Source organism: Corvus moneduloides, chromosome 8 (genome assembly GCF_009650955.1).
Source record: "Corvus moneduloides isolate bCorMon1 chromosome 8, bCorMon1.pri, whole genome shotgun sequence".
In the NCBI taxonomy this organism is placed as follows: domain Eukaryota; kingdom Metazoa; phylum Chordata; class Aves; order Passeriformes; family Corvidae; genus Corvus; species Corvus moneduloides.
The window spans coordinates 37,177,442-37,198,017 of record NC_045483.1 but is presented as its reverse complement, the minus strand read 5'-3'; positions in this window follow the sequence as shown (position 1 = coordinate 37,198,017).

Below are 20,576 nucleotides of genomic sequence, written 5' to 3'. Positions count from 1 at the left end.
TCCGGCTAAAGCTTGGGCAACATACCACTGACAGATAATTGGGCTATTCCTCATCCCTTGAGGGAGGACCTTCCATTGGTATCTCTTAGCAGGTTCAGCAGGCACAGTAAAGGCAAATTTTGGTTTGTCATCAGGATAGAAAGGAATTGTGAAAAAACAATCCTTTAAATCAATGATCAGGATGTCCCACCCCATAGGAATCATGGCAGGAGAGGGCATGCCAGGCTGCAATGCCCCCATACCTTCCATTACTGCATTAACTTTCCGGAGGTCCTGCAATAACCTCCATTTCCCTGATTTCTTCTTAATTACGAAAACAGGAGTGTTCCAGGGGCTAGTAGAAGGTTCAAGGTGCCCCTGTTGTAACTGTTCCTGAACCAGCTGATGAAGGGCATCTAATTTCTCTTTTGGTAGGGGCCACTGCGGCTCAAAGACTGGTGTGTTAGTCAACCACCACAAAGGCAGTGTAGGATGCTGTGCGCCCTTATGCACAGTGACCCCTGCTAAAAATTTGTCCCAATCTGTACCCCGCAAGCTGCCAACACATCCTGTCCCCAAAGGTTACAGGAAGTGGTAGCAACATAAGGCCTAATTGTAGCTGTGTGCCCCTCTGAGTCCTTCACCATCACGGGCTGTTCGCTTCAATAGCTCTGTGTGGATCCTCCTAATCCTGCGATGGCCGATCCCGCTGGGGCTAAAGGCCATGAGGGAGGCCACGCAGAGAAGGAGATGATAGTTACATCAGCACCTGTATCAATCAAACCTCGAAGCTGAGTCCAGGGCGAGTGGGCGTTCGGCAGGACCAGGGTACATGTCATCTGTGGCCTTTGGTCAGAGATGTCTGCAGTCCAGAAGGCCTGCGGAAGTCCCGTAGATCCACTGCCGTCATCTTCATGAGTTTGTTCTATCCTGGGGACACAAGACTTAAAAGGCACTAATTTAGCAAGGCAGGTCTTTTCAGGAATAGTTACAGGGGGTTTTTGCGTGGAGACCATAGCGCAAATCTGACCTTTAAAGTCAGCATCAATAACTCCTGAGGGCACTAAGATTCCTTGATGGGCAACGTCAGGTTTTCCCACCAGCATTGCATGGGATCCCTGGGCTAAGGGTCCATATGCGTCCAAGGGAACCTTATAAATACCGCTAGAGTCTAAGACGACTGTGGCTGCGGTGTGGACATCAAACCCGTCCGATCCCTGGGTGCCATCTGATCCCTGGGTGCCGTCTCTAGGGTGGCTGGGTAGGCCTGTGCCTGTACCTGTGCCACTCTCTGGGGGAGCGACTGCATCGGAGAGCAATTCCCCCTCCTTGCACCCCGGCGGAAGTTTCCCGGCAATGGCCGACCATTGGCATGAGTCTGGGATCTACAGTAGCCCGTGCAATGTCCTGGCCTGCCACACCTCTTGCACTGGGGGATCGGTGTGTTCTCTTTTTGGCTCGGCTTAGGCCGCTTCCGTTTCTTCACATGTTTTGGTTGCTTTGGTTCACGACCAGAAGATGTGTGAACAGGCTGCAGGAATGCAGCAAAAGCAGGCCTTTTCTGGTTCCCAGATCCCACCTTAGCGCAGGCTTCGACCATGTCTGTTACCTCAGGTGTCCATTTCTCGTGCTTCACGCGTCGGAGGAAAATAACTTTAAGGGATGGGACTACGCAATTACACGAATTTATTGTTTAAAATAACAAACACATCAGTCGAGGCGTGAGATTTTACAAGACCTCCGAGTAATGGCGACTAGTCACAAGATGTAGGGTTACATCATAATTTATAACTTTCTAATCCAATAGATACTTAAAACAACACTTTGTTTTAGATTAATGACCTATCAACTGTAGCACTTCTCACTGCAATGCAGCTATGTCTTGACCAATAACTTCTCATGTCACGTACACACAGTTGTCTCTCCTATACCATTTACATTCTTAACTTAAACTATATAAAATCACAGTATTATATTTTAAAAACCTTCACCAAAACACCCAGTGTACAATTTTACTTATAATGATAGGAACACAAGTTTGTAATCCTTTTGCTTAAAGTCCACAAATCTCTGTCAATTAAGCCAGGCCTAGTCTCTTCCAGGGTTGTAAATCAAAGCCTCCTTTAATTGCAGGAGTTTCTACTCCTCCGTCTCCCACACTCAGGATCCCCTGGTAGGGCATCTATGATTTTTCTGCATTCCTTGTTTGCGTAATCTCTCACTAACTGCCTTAACAACAATTGTCTTAACCCGTCATCCTCAACCTGCTTCTCGAGAGAAGCAGCGACTTTCTCTACAAAAGAAAGGAATGACTCTGATTTCCCTTGAACTATTTCAGTATATTGCTTTCTGGGTGCTGACAACTCTATGGTTTTCAACAGGGCAGCCATGCCGACCTGTTGAGCTTGCTGCAGGACGCTAGAGGACAAGTTACCCTGTAGACTGGGATCAGAGAAGGGACCAGTCCCCATCAAAGCATCCACTCCTGCTGTCTGTCTAGGATCAGCAGCAGGGAGCTGCATATTCGCTAATGCAGTCTTGCCGGCCAGCTTTCTCCAGGTTTTCTCAAAAACTGTAAATTGTACAGGTTGAAATAGAATTTGAGCTAAGTGTCTTATATCAAATGGAGAAAGCAAGCCCGTATTTATCACCCTTATTATTTGCATAACCTCAGCAGAACCTAGCCCATGTTGTGCCACCTTGGATTGCAGGTCCTGGGCAACTTTCCAAGCAATTACCTCATGCTTGTCATGCTCCCCTGAATCTGGGAGAGCCTTATACACTGGGAAAGCTTGGATCTCTTTTGGGGAACCAGTACCATCCTGAAGTTCTGTCACAGCCTGTGGATGGAGTGTAACGGCTCCCCGGTTACCCCCAGAATCCTCAGATCTATTTGGCATTCCAAGGATTTCTAATAACCTCCAGTCACCCTCCCCCAATGCTTGCATCTTAAGAGCCTCTAAGAAGCTATTGTAATGGGTCGGACGCACTGTTACCGTGCAGTCCTGAAAGGTCCAGGGGCGAGACTGGAGCAGCCTTTTTCTTCGCCGCGCAGCTACAGCCGCCTGACGACCTGGGGCCAGAACCTCATCTGCCTCACTTCCTGACAAGGAATCATCAGGCAAAGGCAACTTTGAGGTGCTGGGAGTGAACAGAAATGGACTGAGAGGGGCACTTTGGCTAAGTTCGCTAGAGGCAGAACAGACAGCACAGACTGCAGTTGACTGCTCTGCAGTTTGAACAGCAGTTTCTTCACGGGAGGCCGTCTCGGCCAGTCCTGCCTGAACCGGTACTGGAACTGCTGCCGCCGTCTCTGGGGCTGCAGCTGCACTCGGTGCCACGCTTTCCTCTTGCACTGCGGCTGCATTCGGCGTGGTCGCCTCTTCCGCTGCTGTTTCTCGCTCCCGGGCTGCGCTCAGCGCCGCTGCGCCCGCGGCTGTTTCGCGCTCCCCAGCCGTGCCCGGTGCCGCTGCCCCCACTGCTGTTTCTTGCTCCCCAGCCGTGCCCGGTGCTGCCGTCTCTGGCCGCGTCTCCACAGCCACTGCCACTTCCGGGTTTTCCCGCGGCAGTGCTGCTTCCAGTTTCACCGCTGGCCGTGCCGTTTCCTGGCTGGGAGCCGCGTCTCCCCCGGCCGGCGCAGGCGGTGAGGGCGGCGCGGGCAGCGCTGGCGGCGCGGGCTCAGCACGGCAGGGTGCCTCAGGCATCCACTGCTCTAGCAGGCTGAGCCGGTCCTCCATCCTTTGGGATAGGTTTGGTAACTCTGTCAGCAAAGGCAGATGCTGTATTAAAAGGTCGATGGCTCGGTTCTGCGACTGCGCAGAACAGTCCAGCGCCAGGGAGGGCAGCGGAGCACAGCCAGGCAGTCCCGGGGCAGGCACGCCCAGTGCTACGCCGGCTAAGAAGTTAGATCCACGTGCATGCACGACCGAGCTAGAAGCCTCTCTGGGGGTCCAGTTGGCTAAGCCGCTGATTAGCGGCCCTGGATAAGCCGTGGCCACCGCCGAGCTGAACGGCAGGGCAGGCTGTGCACCCTGTCGCTGCCCTGACCCCCCCGCCTCTGGTGGCGTGGGGTTCCTAGGGGCTGCGGAGTCCTGCGATTGTGCAGGGTGAGCCGACGCAGGCTCTGCCTGTGGAGCCAGGGGGGTTATTCCAAATCCACCATCATTTGCCCCAGAAGCCCAGTCAGTGGGGTCCCCCTTGGACATTCCTCCTCATCACCGAAATAGGCAAGCCAGCCCTGCTGTCACAGTCAAGGGCTGTCAGCAGGAAAAATAACGAACGCCAGGTTTAGTATAATTCTAACGCTGCTGGGTCCCCAGACGGGGGCTCGTGTCAGGCAGCGCATCCAAGTTCCTGCCATAAGGAAAAGTCCAGGGCAGTATCTCTGTCCATGGAAATCCTTTTTAAGGTAGCCCAGTCTAATAATTCCCGAACTGAGTTTTCAGGAATGGAGGTGTGCATTATACTAAACACACCTTTCCAGACCAGTACGACAGCGTCGTTCTGTGAGCCGCTGTTCGCCATTTCTCAGTTCTGTTGGACTTCCTGGTCCCAGGGGGAAAAGGAACAGCATACCTCTACAGGAATTCGGCTTGGCTCGCAGCAGCAGGACACACCAGAGAGTGCAAATCACGTCGGGCAGCACCAAATATTACCGCAAGCCTGGTTCCTACGGTATATCACCGTGTCCCGCAGCCATAGGGAGGAGGAGGAGGAGAGAAGATCCAGCAGGCAGGAACAGTGCAGCAAGATTGATTTATTTAATTATTTTACAAACTCTTTTATAGACTTTTTTCTTCATAGTCTAATTGGACAAAGAACCAGCCACCCCTTGGGGGTGATTGGCCAAAATCCTAAAACATCCATTATCAAAATATTTTCTACTATACCATAAACAAGACTTTTCAAGGTTGCAGGTGGCTTGGTTGTTTACATTCCCTGCAACCTCTTCTGTGAGAGAGAAAAATCTCTCACGGACTTAGAAAATAACAAGAAAATCCTTGCTAACAGCATTTTTGTACCTACAGTCTTACCTTTCCTATCCACCCCCATATATCCCTGCCATTCCTGAGAATCCCTTGCTTTGCCACTCAATACCTTGTTATCTAGTACTGGTTTTTAGAAGGCTATTTTTGAAATGAGTCCTGTTGTCTGACTCAGTTTTTCCAGCACTGCCATGTTGCCACAGGACTTGTTTTTCAAGGCCAAAAATGGTGGTATCTTCATATGTCTGGAGGCTTCTTGTCACAGCACCCACTGCCTCCTTTTCCTCATCCCATTGCAGCGTCACTAGGAAGTGGGAGTACCCTTGTGGCCTGAGTCATGTGAGTTTCAACCACACCAGTGTTGCACATTTTACAAGGTGGACTTTAAGTGGCTTGGTCAGTATTTGAGAAAATGATCTCTAGCATAGCCAGTCCTCTCACACATTGGATTCCCTGCTCCATGGTTTTTCAAGGGCCTTGCTGTAGTTGGCATGGCCAAAATTCAGATTGCATGTTCCAAATTCAATACGGCCAAGGATTGCTTCCAGACAAAAGGAGTTAGGACAAACTGTCCTGGCTGGCCTTGATCTTGCATGGACCACCTCAAATTTCCACCTGAAACACTGTGGTGACTTGCTTTTCTCCCTATGGAAAGGAACCGTCATTCTGTGTGGATACAATATCGCCTATAGCAAGAATTTTCTTGCTTCTTTCTAAGCCCGTGGGATACTTTTCTCTCTCACGAAGAGTAGCAGAAGTTCTATAAACTATGAACACCTGCAACCTTGTAAAACTATGTTTATGGTATAGTAGAAAAATATTTTGACAATGGATGTTTAGGATTTCTAGCCAATCCACCCAGGGAGTGGCTGATCCTTTGTCCAATTAGACTACGAAGAAAAAAGTCTATAAAAGAGTTTGTAAAATAATTAAATAAATCAATCTGCTGCACAATTCCTGCCTGTTGGATCTTCTCTCCTCTCCTACAGCTGCAGGATACAGTAATAATTCTGGACCCAGAACCCACGGTAAAATATGTCTAAAATTCAATACATGCAAGGATTGTTCCGAAACGAAAGTTTCCAGGACAGACGGGTCTGTCTGGATGTGATCTCCCCTGGGCCTCCTGCCATGTGCACCTGAAACAGTGGGCCTATGGGCTTTCCTTGCTGTAGAAGAAAATGTCATTCTTCTCCAGAAGCCCATGGCCAAAATATGGATTGCCTGTACAAAATTCAGTACAAGCAAGGATTGGTGCCAGACAAAAGCTGCTAGGACAGATGGGTCTGGCTGGATGTGACCTCCCCTGTGCTGTCTCTCATGTGCTCCTAAAACACTGGGGGTCTGTGAAGGTCTTGAGAGTTCTTAGAGGAGCAGGCAAGGCGAGGCAACGCCAGGAAATGCTAGGAGAAAAATAGTTATGCAGAAAAAATTCACCATATCTATTGTTTCTTGTAGGTACAAAAATGCTGTTAGCGAGGATTTTCTTGTTATTTTCTAAGTCCGTGAGAGACTTTTCACTCTCACAGAAGAGGTAGCAGGGAATGTAAACAACCAAGCCACCTGCAACCTTGGAAAGTCTTGTTTATGGTACAGTAGAAAATATTTTGATAATGGATGTTTTAGGATTTTGGCCAATCACCCCAAGGGGTGGCTGGTCCTTTGTCCAATTAGACTATGAAGAAAAAAGTCTATAAAAGAGTTTGTAAAATAATTAAATAAATCAATCTTGCTGCACTGTTCCTGCCTGCTGGATCTTCTCCTCCTCCTCCTCCCTATGGCTGCGGGACACAGTGATATATCATAAGAACCAGGCTTGCGGTAATATTTGGTGCTGCCCGGCGTGATTTGCACTCTCTGGTGTGTCCTGCTGCTGCGAGCCAAGCCGAATTCCTGTAGAGGTATGCTGTTCCTTTTTCCCCCCGGGACCGGGAGGTCTGACAGAACTGAGAAATGGCGAACAGCGGCTCACAGAACGACGCTGTCGTACTGGTCTGGAAAGGTGTGTTTAGCATATTGCACACCTCCATTCCTGAAAACTCAGTTCAGGAATTATTAGACTGGGCTACCTTAAAAAGGATTTCCATGGACAGAGATACTGCCCTGGACTTTTCCTTATGGCAAGAGCTCGGATGCACTGTCTGACACGAGTGCCCGTCTGGGGACCCGGCAGTGTTAGAATTATACAAAACCTGGCGTTCGTTATTTATTCTGCTGACAGCCCTTGACTGTGATAGCAGGGCTAGATCGCCTGTCTCGGTGGTGAGTGACGGAGGAATGTCCGAGGGGGGCCTCGCTGACTGGGCTTCCGGGGCAAGTGATGGTGGATTTGGAATAACCCCCCTGGCTCCACAGGCAGAGACTGTGCTGCCTCACCCTGCACAATTACAGGACTCCGCAGCCCCCAGGAACCCCGCACCGCCAGAGGCGGGGGGGGTCAGGGCAGAGGCAGGGCGCACAGCCTGCCTTGCCGTTCAGCTGGACAGCAGCCACGGCTTATTCAGGGCCGCAAATCAGCGGCTTAGCAACTTGGATGCCCAGAGAGCCTCCTAGTTCGCTTCTGTATGCACCTGGATCTAACTTAGCGCGCGTTGCGCCGGGCGTGCCTGCCCCGAGACTGCCTGGCTATGGTCCGCTGCCCTCCCTGGTGCTGGACTGTTCTGCGCAGTCGCAGAACTGAACCATGGACCTTTTTATGCAGCATCTGCCCTTTCTGTCAGAGCTACGAAACCTATCCCGTAGGATGGAGGACTTGCTCAGCCTGTTAGAGCGGCGAATGCCTGAGCCCGCGCCACAAGCGGCGCCAGCGCCCGCCGTGCTGTCCGCGCCGCCCGCGCCCCCCCCGCCAGAAGCGGGAGACACAGCTCCGAGCTGAGAAACAGCGCGGCTGGCGGCGAAACCGGGAACAGCGCTGCTGCGGGGAAACCCGGAAGCGGCAGCAGCTGCTGAGCGGCGGGCAGAAGCGGTGGCGCCAGGCGCGTCCGCGGAGCGCCAGCCAGAGACGGCGGCACCGAGCGCGCCCGGGGAGTGCGAAACAGCAGCGGAAGCGGCGACTGCACCGAACGCAGCTGCTGTGCGAGAGACGGCTGCGCTGCCGGCCGTGGCGCCAGGCGCAGCCGTAGCCCCAGAGTCGGCTGCAGCTTCAGTACCGACTTGGTCGGACCTGGCCGAGACGGTCTCCCGTAAAGAAACTGCTGTAAAAACTGCCGCGCAGCCAGCTGTAGTCTGTGCTGTCTGTTCTGCCTCTAGCGAACTTAGCCAAAGTGCCTCACCCCCCTGTACATTTCTGTTCCCTCCCCGCACCCCAGAGTTGCCTTTGCCTGATGATTCCTCGTCAGGAAGTGAGGCAGATGAGGTTCTGGCCCCAGGTCGTCAGGTGGCTGTAGCTGCGCGGCGAAGAAAAAGGCTGCTCCAGTCTCGCCCCTGGACCTTTCAGGACTGCACGGTAACTGTACGTCCGACGCATTATAATCGCTTCCTAGAGGCTCTTAAGATGCAAGCATTGGAGGAGGGTGACTGGAGGTTATTAGAAATCCTTGGAATGCCAAATAGATCTGAGGATTCTGGGGGTAACCGGGGAGCCGTTACACTCCATCCACAGGCTGTGACAGAACTTCAGGATGGTACTGGTTCCCCAAAAGAGATCCAAGCTTTCCCAGTGTATAAGGCTCTCCCAGATTCAGGGGAGCATGACAAGCATGAGGTAATTGCTTGGAAAGTTGCCCAGGACCTGCAATCCAAGGTGGCACAACATGGGCTAGGTTCTGCTGAGGTTATGCAAATAATAAGGGTGATAAATACGGGCTTGCTTTCTCCATTTGATATAAGACACTTAGCTCAAATTCTATTTCAACCTGTACAATTTACAGTTTTTGAGAAAACCTGGAGAAAGCTGGCCGGCAAGACTGCATTAGCGAATATGCAGCTCCCTGCTGCTGATCCTAGACAGACAGCAGGAGTGGATGCTTTGATGGGGACTGGTCCCTTCTCTGATCCCAGTCTACAGGGTAACTTGTCCTCTAGCGTCCTGCAGCAAGCTCAACAGGTCGGCATGGCTGCCCTGTTGAAAACCATAGAGTTGTCAGCACCCAGAAAGCAATATACTGAAATAGTTCAAGGCAAATTAGAGTCATTCCTTTCTTTTGTAGAGAAAGTCGCTGCTTCTCTCGAGAAGCAGGTTGAGGATGACGGGTTAAGACAATTGTTGTTAAGGCAGTTAGTGAGAGATAACGCAAATGAGGAGTGCAGAAAAATCATAGATGCCTTACCAGGGGATCCTGAGGTAACAGACATGGTCGAAGCCTGCGCTAAGGTGGGATCTGGGAACCAGAGAAGGTTTGCTTTGGCTGCGTTCCTGCAGCCTGTTCACGCATCTTCTGGTCGTGAACCAAAGCAACCAAAACATGTGAAGAAACGGAAGCGGCCTAAGCTGAGCCAAAAAGAGAACACACCGATCCCCCAGTGCAAGAGGTGTGGCAGGCCAGGACATTGCGCGGGCTACTGTAGATCCCAGACTCATGCCAATGGTCGGCCATTGCCGGGAAACTTCCGCCGGGGTGCAAGGAGGGGGAATTGCTCTCCGATGCAGTCGCTCCCCCAGAGAGTGGCACAGGTACAGGCATAGGCCTACCCAGCCACCCTAGAGACGGCACCCAGGGATCAGATGGCACCCAGGGATCGGACGGGTTTGATGTCCACACCGCAGCCACAGTCGTCTTAGACTCTAGCGGTATTTATAAGGTTCCCTTGGACGCATATGGACCCTTAGCCCAGGGATCCCATGCAATGCTGGTGGGAAAACCTGACGTTGCCCATCAAGGAATCTTAGTGCCCTCAGAAGTTATTGATGCTGACTTTAAAGGTCAGATTTGCGCTATGGTCTCCACGCAAAAACCCCCTGTAACTATTCCTGAAAAGACCTGCCTTGCTAAATTAGTGCCTTTTAAGTCTTGTGTCCCCAGGATAGAACAAACTCATGAAGATGACGGCAGTGGATCTACGGGACTTCCGCAGGCCTTCTGGACTGCAGACATCTCTGACCAAAGGCCACAGATGACATGTACCCTGATCCTGTCGAACGCCCGCCCACCCCGGACTCAGCTTCGAGGTTTGATTGATACGGGTGCTGATGTAACTATCATCTCCTTCTCTGCGTGGCCTCCCTCATGGCCTTTAGCCCCAGTGGGATCGGCCATCGCAGGATTAGGAGGATCCACACAGAGCTATTGAAGCGAACGGCCCGTGGTGGTGAAGGATTCAGAGGGGCACACAGCTACAATTAGGCCTTATGTTGCTACCACTCCCCTTAACCTTTAGGGATGGGATGTGTTGGCAGCTTGCGGGGTACGGATTGGGAAAAATTTTTAGCAGGGGTCACGTGCGTAAGGGTGCACAGTATCCTACACTGCCCTTGAGGTGGTTGATTAACCTACCAGTCCAAGTCAGACTCTGCTCAGTTAGTTGAATTAAGGGCTGTTACCATGGCTTTTCAGCGATTCTCACAGGAACCTTTGAATTTGGTTACTGACTCTGCTTATGTAGCAGAGATCACCCAACGCTTAGATTGTTCACTTCTGAAGGAGGTGAACAATGTGGCTCTGTTTTCGCTGTTGCAAACCTTGTGGTCTGCAATTCAGGCTCGAGTGCATCCGTATTACATTCTGCACATTCGAAGCCACACCAATTTACCAGGTTTTCTAACAGAAGGCAATGCCAGGGCTGACATGCTGGCCAACCCTGCGTGGGTAGGGCCTCAGCCTGACAAAATTGCACAAGCCAAGGCATCGCACGGTTTCTTCCATCAAAGTGCACATACCCTGCAAAAGCAGTTCCATTTAACGCCAACCGAGGCGCGCGACATTGTCAGTGCTTGTGATGACTGTCACGGACTTGCTGCACCTTTGCCAGCCGGGGTAAACCCCAGAGGGCTAAAAGCCTTGCAGATTTGGCAAACGGATGTAACTCACATCCCAGAATTTGGTCAGCTGAAATATGTGCACGTGTCTATCGACACTTTCTCCTCAGCTATGTGGGCTACTGCTCACAGTGGAGAGAAGGGCCGTGATGTCATTGCCCGTTGGAAACTGGCTTTCTCAGTCCTGGGCATGCCAGCTCTGTGAAAACCGATAATGGTCCTGCCTGCGCCTCGGGGAAGACGCGGCAGTTTTTACATCTATGGGGTGTAGACCATACCTTTGGTATCCCACATTCTCCTACTGGCCAAGCCATTGTCGAACGCGCTCATGGTACCTTGAAGCGTGTTTTGGACAAACAGAAAAGGGGAATGCATGGAGAAACCCCACAGAGCCGACTAGCAAAAGCTTTGTATACAATTAATCACCTTACAGTACCACAAAATTCAAATAATCCTGTTATTCTGAATCATTTTCTCTCATTGCAGTCTGCAGGTGAGAGACAACTGTCCCGGGCAAAAGTCTGGGTACGGAATTTACTCACTAACCAGTGGGAAGGCCCTCATGAGCTTATCGTTTGGGGTCGTGGGTATGCTTGCGTTTCCACAGATACTGGGGTACGGTGGCTACCTTCAAAATGCGTTCGCCCTGACCTACGGCACCAGAGGCAGAACAGGCAACCTCCAAATGGTGACCAGAATGCCAACCATCCAAATGGCGACCAGAATGTAGATCATCAGCCTAATGACTCTTCTGATGATGACCAGGATGTCGACCATCAGGCAGATGGTCCTTCCACAAGCAGAGACTGAATTTTAAATTTCTTGTTATGGAGTCAGATAGTTAAAGCCTTAAGGACATATTTAAGATTAATAACTGATGTAGATCTCTATTTAGGATTAATAGTAGGGTTGTTATCAAACAAAAAGGGGGAATTGTAGGTACAAAAATGCTGTTAGTGAGGATTTTCTTGTTATTTTTCTAAGTTCGTGAGAGATTTTTCACTCTCACAGAAGAGGTAGCAGGGAATGTAAACAACCAAGCCACCTGCAACCTTGGAAAGTCTTGTTTATGGTATAGTAGAAAATATTTTGATAATGGATGTTTTAGGATTTTGGCCAATCACCCCCAAGGGGTGGCTGGTCCTTTGTCCAATTAGACTATGAAGAAAAAAGTCTATAAAAGAGTTTGTAAAATAATTAAATAAATCAATCTTGCTGCACTGTTCCTGCCTGCTGGATCTTCTCCTCCTCCTCCTCCCTATGGCTGCGGGACACGGTGATATACCCTAGGGCCCAGGCCTGCGGTAATAGTTTCTAGATATAAGTGTAGCCAATATTGTAAGGAACAGAGCTTTGGCATAGTTTTTCATAGAAGGTAATGTAGTAGATAGCCAAGCAGCTAATTGTGCCTTCAGCTTTTTAAATTTATTTTCCACTTCCTTCTTTATATGAAGAGAAAGTTGTTTGTCCACATCTGCAATGCTAGCACATTCTTTCGCTTTTGTGCCTCTTTTTGCCATGCATCACCTGTGTGGGAAAAAGATTTCCAGAATACAAGAAATATTCATTCTTATTTAATAACAGGAAAGAAAACTCAAAGGCTTTAAAGGTGTAGGTAATCTTTAATTTTAGACATAACAATGCATTTACTGTCAATTTAAAGCCTCTCACTACTTATCCTACCTTCTAATTAACAAGTCTTCCTATTTGTGTTAATATAATTTTTAGGAACATCACTGTTACCTGTCTGAAGTCAGAAGCCTTTTTGGAATTCTACAAATGGAACACATTTTAAATGTGTCATAGGTTAGCAAGCATAGTCCCGAAAGGGATGTCCTTGCTAAGGGATGCTTACAGCTTCCTCTGGGACCTGATAGAACCTATCAGCTGGCCAGTTTGAATATAGACAATTCTTTAAGCCACTTAAAGTTGTGACCGCCTCTGTGATCCACACTTAAGAATAGGCAAACCCCCCACAGCTCTCTCTCTCATTTCTGGTGCTGGGACAGGTGGCTGCAGGCCCTGTGCGGGGTCCTGTGGGCCCGGCCCAGGCCCTGCTTGGGCCAGGCCGGGTCGGGCCACGGCCATCCTGGAGCCGATGGGCCTGTTCCATCCGTGGAACCTCCCCCACTGCCTTGCTGTGGGCAGCCGGAGCGGCTTGGCTCTCCCCCCTCTCCACTGCAATAAGCAACATTCCAGCTGCAAGGCCGAGGTGGCATTAACCCTTTTATTGCTGTGAAGAGCCGAAAACCTGAGGGAAGAGAGAGAGAGGAGATGCTTAAAGCTGAAATTCTGTTGTGAAGCTATGATATATCAGAGTATCCTGTTGTAATTTCATGAAGATATGGGGGGTGGAGTGTTCAACTCGCAAGCAAAAGCACCTGCGCTGAGATAGGCAGATGCTGACACAGCTGTAATTGCATGAGAAGTTTGGACAGGGAGAGATGGATCAGATGAGGACTTTTGCTCCAAATGGGAAATTAGAAAACCTCAGTTCCTAGAGATGCTCCCAGAGATAGTCCTAAAGATGAAGATGAGGAAGACCCTTTGCTCCCAGGGAAGGAGGAGGGCCTCTGTTTTTGTTTCTGAACGGCTCAACCTTAAAATTGTACCCCAAAAAACTTCAAGAGTGCACCCTCGAAAGCAGTTGTGGGAAAAGCTGCAAGTCGGGGGAAGGGACTCAGTGCGAGCAGAGAGACTCCTCTTCCTAAATGGACTGAACAATATTTGGAAGTGGGCGGCTGTCTCATTGTGATAATGTTTTCATAGCACGAGCAAGAAGAGACTTCTCTTTCTAAATGGACTGAACAAGGTTATTATGGAAGTGGTAAACAGACTGATCATCTTAAGGGTTGTTTTTTTTACATTGCCAGTGGGAGAAGGGAGGAAGGTGGGGGGAGGAGGAGAGTTCTGAAGTTATGGTATAATTTTTTTCCCTCTTCTATGTACTAGACTCGCAGTTAACAACATGCAGGGCAACCCACAGTATCAATACAGACAGGAGGGAAAAATGGACTGAGACAAGCCTTGCCAAGAAAGACTTGGGGGTTCTGGTGGATAAAAAGCTGGACCTGAGCCAGCTTGATGTCTTCTGCTGTCTGTTCTCACTTCTCTGGTCCCTGGGCTTGCCCAGTGCTGTTGTATTTGACTGTTCAAACAGCCCTAAGTCTAATTATTTACTAAGGCTGTACATTTTCTTGAAATCAGAATGCTTCATAATGCAAATACCTTGTTTCAACAGGCAGGCTGGCTCTCTGCTCCAATGATAATAGTAAGAGACCTCCCAGCTCATCTGCCAAGTCTCTGTTAAGGGCAGGTGTCCTTGCATGGACAGTTGCTGCCATCCAGGCATCCAGGCAGGCTCAGAAGGATGGTTGTTCTCTGTGTTTATCTGCCAGTGTGTTGAAGAATGCAGAAGCCAGGGCAGGTTTCTGGTGGATGAACAGTGTGTTCAAGTTATCTTGTGTATGCTGGGATTTGCAAGGAAACTAATGACCTGACTGGTTGTACTAGTTTTAAAACAAACCAGCGGGAGATTCCAAGTCAGAACTACAATTTAATAGGAAAATTAAAATAAAGGCAGAAAACACTGGCTTAAACTGACAGAGTCAGGATACAACCTGAAACCCTGTTGGTCAGAGTGGTGGTAGGAGTCCGATTAAATGGTGGCTGCAGTCCTCTTGAAATGATAGATGTGGTTTTGTTGAAGCGGTGATCCTTTTCGGGGTTTTAGGAGTTCTTCATCTGTTTTCTTTTTCTCTTAAAGAATTTTCCCCATATATGTTGCCACGGGGACAAATTACTGGGTGCTTGAGAAAAACAAAAGACCTGATCTATCTGGCTACTCTCTTTCATCTGGGCTTGTGGGCTGTTAGTTCCTGGCATTTGGACAGAGAGAGAGGCTGGAAGAAATTCGTCAGCACAGCAGGCTTCTGCTTTTTCCGCTCCCTTCCTTATACTGGAGAAACCCCAGGACTCCCAAGCCCACCTTTCCTGCCCCGCTGGGAGCTGGGCTGCGGCCTCCCTGCCCCTGCTGGTTCTTCGAGCCTTCGCTACTCTGTAGCCCTGCACGTCCTTCCCACTGAGACCTCCCGGGTTCCCACTGCAGCTCTGGAGTTTGATACATCTCCTCTGCCACTCAGGATTTGTGCTCGTCCCCGCTGTTCCAGCCTGCTGTTCCTGAGGGTCCGGCTGGATGCCAGGATCAGCTGCCCAGGGGTTCGTGAAGCCTTTGTTCCATCCCTTCCCGGGATCCCAGGCCACCAGTGCCGCGTGCTCCCCGAGATCGCTCCGGAGCGCCCCCTGCAGCCGCGGGGGAACCATCGCACTTGCCCTGCTCACCGGGAGCCGCCAGCGTTCCTGCCGGCTGTGACCGGAACTTCACCGAAGGGGAAAGGGCCTGACAGCAAAGAAGGCTGGCACTGGGTTTGTGGTTCTGTTTGCTGTTACTGCCATAGTTGTTGTTGTTTGTTTGACTTGTTTTACACACACATATATATAATAGTAAAGAACTGTTATTCCTATTCCTCATACCTTTGCCTAAAAGCCCCCTTGATTTCAAAATCATAATAATTCGGAGGGAGGGAGGTTGCATTTTCTTTTTCCTTTCAAGGGAGACTCCTGCCTTCCTTGGCAAACACCTGTCTTTCAAACCAAGACATCCTGTAGAAGGGTTTGGTCTTCCTCTGAAGGTCCAGTGGTGGTTATGTAGCTCTTGTCCTCTGGGAATCCAGTAGGTAAGGTTGCTCACGGTGTTCCAAACCTCAGAACATATCCAGGTAGGAATGCTTGGTTCCTCCCCCTGAGCGGAGCATTTCACAAAGGGATGATGTAATTTTACGAGTCATGCAGTGAGACTTGATGGCCCATTAGTAGAGATAGACCCCGAGGGAGCTATCAGGGATGAGTCATGGAAGAGATAAAGAGCACTGCCCCATCTGTTTTTAACAGTTTATGAAGATGGTAATAGAATACATACTTTTGGTTACATCTTGCATTGTAACCTAAGACACTGGTCCAGCGTCTTACTGTATTAGCAGCAGTTGTCTCCTAAAGAAAGTACCAGAGGCTGACGTTAATCAAGGAATTAGTTTTCCTAGCTTTTCTTCCTCACCCCAGCACAGGTAAAGCTGTTTCTGAAGCGAATGGCTCTCAAACATCAAGCAAACCAGCAGTACAGAGGTACTGGGGCAGTTTCCTTGACTATTTGGTTTTTCAGAAGTTTCACACTCAGTAAGTAACTGGAAGAACTTGCCTGAGAACACATAAACATCACACTCTCATTGTGTAAAGTACAAATTCCTTGTCAAATAACTTCTATCTGAAATGTTTGAGCTTGGAGATATAACCAGCCAAGGCTAAAGGCCACCAAGGTAGCTGTTGTAACCTTGTGGTCCTGTGTTGTCCTTGGCTGCTCCATGGGCTGTGTGTTTTCCTGAAGATGCTTGTGTTGATTTTCTTGTTGGAAGCTGCTCCTCACCTCACCTGAGTGCAGCTCCAGCAGCCCAGGGTCCAAAAGCTGTTGTATGAGCTGGGTTGGTGGGATTGATTCACTCTGGCATGTTTGGTAGCAACTGTTATTCATCTGCCTTACCTGTTCTGTGCTGTGTAAGCCATGATCTCTGCAAACTTCTGGAACAACAAAAACTGGAGATGGGATGACCTCAGGTCTTTCCAATCCTCCATTTTCCCCCTGTGGGGGAAGACTTGTTCCCTCCACTAAATTTTCTTGTAGTGGCTCCAGTTTTCAGTGAGTGAAGCACAGGGTTTTCATAATTTCCTTTGGGAGCCTGACAGTCTGCTCACCATGAGAAATGTTTTCCTAAGCCTCCACCTGATCTGTTTCCCTCCTTGATTGCAGCTTCAAACTGGAAGAGTGGTCAGCAAGAAGCTGCAGGTGGTTAATGCTCATCAAATGAAGTACTTGAACTCTTTCAGGGTTACTTTGGTTCATGTTCTGAACAAAAGGGCTTGAAAGGAGAATGTTACAGTGCCACTTGAAGGCTGACAAGAGTGAGCACTGAGGTCCTTCTAGGACTTACAGGATAGGTAAAGGTTTTAGTCTATAGAATATAAGCATTCCTTCAGGGATGACCTTCCCAGCTGAAATATTGAACTACATGGTCAACTAGATGTGGCAATTGCTGGTTTTATTTTAGGCTTTGCTTGTGCCTAGAACTGAGTCAAGAAGCTTGATTTTTCCTAAAAAGCTGATGATTTTCCCATGGATTGCTTTCTCTGTTATCCTATCTGGGCTGCCAATGCTGTATAACTAGTAGATTGACTGTAATGCTGAAGTAATTCTTAAAATGTTGTCTGCTAAATAGATCAGTCATGACAGAAAAAAGCCTTTTTCCATGAAAGATGAGTGGGATCAGACCTTGCATACACTCAAATGAAGGGAGAATTAAATTCCAAAGTGTTGCCATGCAGGCAACAAAGCTAGAAGCAATTCCATGTCCCCATTGAGAACTACAGAAAGATTTAGGGCAGGATGGAAAGCTGGTAGTGGTTAAGAGGTCTGTGGTAGGGTAATACATAATGGGATGGGAAGCTCTGGGTTTTTTGTTGGATTGCTTGGGAAGCTGGTTCATGAAATGAGCAGTGGGCTCTTCAAACTAGGGAAGCAAATAAGGATTGAGCAGGCACAGGTAAAGATGTTGCCCTTGCACCTCTGTTGGGGAAGTGGAGGGAGGTTAGTTGATGTTTCCTTGCAGCCTCACACCACACACCAGTCCTGCCAACCTCTGTGTGCAGAAGGAGGAATTGCTGTTTCCCTGGGGAAAAGTTTTCAGTGCTCTGACTGGCTGTGGAGGGAGGTTAGTTGATGTTTCCTTGCAGCCTCACACCACACACCAGTCCTGCCAACCTCTGTGTGCAGAAGGAGGAATTGCTGTTTCCCTGGGGAAAAGTTTTCAGTGCTCTGACTGGCTGTGGTGGGGAGGAGGGCAAAGCCCAAGAGCATGACTAAGGGTAACACAGAGAACCAGCCTCCACACACTGACTCACTCCATCCCCACACAGCTTCCCTCTGTCCTCCAAGAATGTTTAATAATGCAGCACACATGGCTGAGATCACCCTTCTGGCAAGTGCCTGCTGTGGTGTGATACCAGTCATCCGGCAGCATGGTATCTACTGCATTCTCCAAGGCAACAACTCTCCTTGCTTTTTGGAAGCTCTGTGTATTCCTAAAGAACTTTCCAGAATGTTATCTGGGCACACCTGCGAAGGGAGCTGCTAGTCAAGAGAGGCCAATGGGTGCATCCTGAGTGTCCCTCCTGGAAGAGTGGTTGGAGCATTTATCAGGGGCTAGGGAGCAGCTGGATGCACCTGGGCATGGAGCATTGCTTCAAGAAAATGCCAAGGGAAAAGCCCTTGTACCAAGGGGCAGCACCTGAGCAGCTGGGGTAGCATGTGAGGTCCCAGGGGGAAACTTTCAACTTTCCCCTTTCATCTTGCCAGTCCCTCTCCAGAGCCCCCAGAAAAGAGGGGTTATTAGGAAAAAAGGGGTTTAAATTGAGGGAAAAAACTTCCTTTTCCATAATTGTCTGTGTTCATATTGAGGGGGAATCCTCTTGCCCTGCAATTGTAATGGTATCTCTTGAAGGAAACCCTGCCTTTTCCATGCTGTTAAGGGTATCGATTGACAGGGAATCCCCATTTTCCATTATTTTCCAGTTTAAATAGAAGGGGAAAACGTTGATGATGCTATTTTATAGGATTGAATTGAGGGTAACTACCCCATTTTCATCATCCTAAGGTTTAAATTGAGGAGGAAGCCCAGTTCTCCCTGCTTTTTAAGGGTTTGAATTGAGGGAAAAATCCCCCTTTTTCCATCATCTGATATCTTTAAAGTGAGGAAACCCCCCTCTTTTTCCAATATTTTAGGGGATTAAATTAAATGGGAGAAGCCATGTATTTGCCATTTTATTGATTTAAGTGGAGGTAAACAGCCCTCCTCCCCCTCATTTTAAGGTGTTCAGTTGAAGGAAGCTCCCCCTTTTTCAGCATTTTAAGGGTTTAAATGCAGATGCATTTCAAGGCGCTTCTACCCATGCCCTGGTACCAAGTCTCTACCAAATTCCAGGGAAGCTGCACTTGCAGTAGCGACTGAAGTGAGAAGCAATGGAAGCTGATCACTGTCTACTTGTTGCCCATCTTTACCTCGGTCCTCTGGAGCTCCAGGTTACCAGACATCCATCACCTTTGCTTTTCCAACAGCTTTGCTGAAGGGCTACTAAATGTGGCAGTGGGCTTGCTGCAGCTGGAATTTATTTCTGTTTCAGGAAGCTTCTTATTGTATAGTCTGCAATTTAACAGTTCCTGTGCCAGGTTAATTGTACTGAAAGAAGGCAAATGAAGCCAAGAGACTCACCCAGGATGGCCCAGGTGCCTGCCAAGCACAGGTTACAAAATGCCAAAACTCCATGTTACAACAATACTAAAAGCTCAGGTTATGAAAGACCAAAAAAACCAGCCTACAGAAATACCAAAACAATCCAGCCTACAAACACACCAAAAACTGAGGTTACAAAAAACTAGATTCCAAAATGCCAGAATAACCTAGTTTCAAAAGAATAGAAAACAAAATTTCAAAATATCTGTTGAGGTAACAGTTGTTGGTGTAAGGAAAGAGTTAAACAGAGAGCAACAGCACCACTGCCAGCAGCAGCACTGCCAGCAGCAGCAGCGTCTCTCTGGACAGCATGTACCTGAGGCAGAACTGGATGAATGAGTTACTACTTCTGCTTCAACATATAACAGTACACTCCTTGTGGTCTATTGGTCATGGCTTCAGGGGGAAAAATAGAAGATGTCAAGAGGACAGATTTATTGTAGAACAGTGATTAAGCCTGTAAACTGTAGCTAAAAAAAGCCTTTAGAATTAGAAATAGATATACTGAGTGCTTCCGAATACAATTTTAGGTTCACCTGCATCTCTCATGGTGTCTCTCATCTCTTCATGTATCACAAATATCAGAAAAACAGGTTTCAAAATCTCAGTTTTAAAGTATCAGCATACCAAGTTCCAAAAGACCAAAGTAATCCAGTTTCAAAATAGTGGAATACCAGTTCCAAAATACCAAAGTAACTCAGTTTCAAAACACCATGTTCAGAAATACCAAAGAAAACAAGTTTCAAAATACCTGAACAACAATTTCAGAAATACCAAAGTAATCCAGTTTCAAATTACCAAGTTCAGAAATACCAAAATATTCCTGTTTCAAAATACCAAGTCCCAAAGTACAAACCTAACCCAGTTTCAAATTGCTGTGTTGCAAAATACCAAAATAACCCAGTTTCAAAATAGCAGAATACCAATTTCCAATATACCAAAGTAAACCAGTTTCAAAACACCAGAACAAGTTCAGAAATACCGAAGTAAGCCTTTTTCAAATCCCCATAGCAGCAATTTCAGAAATACATGTTTTAGATGACCAAGTTCGAAAATACTGAAGTAATCCAGTTACAAAATACCAAGTTCAGAAATAGCAAACTAACCCAGTTTCAAAAAAGTGGAATACCAAGTTCAAAAAAACCAAAGTTACCCAGTTTCAAAATACCAGATCAAAAAGTTCCGAAATACCAAAGTAACCATTTTCAAATTACCAGAACAGCAATTTCAGAAATACCAAAGTAACCAAATTTCAAAATACCAATTTAGGAAATACCAAAGTAACCCAATTCAAAATAGTAG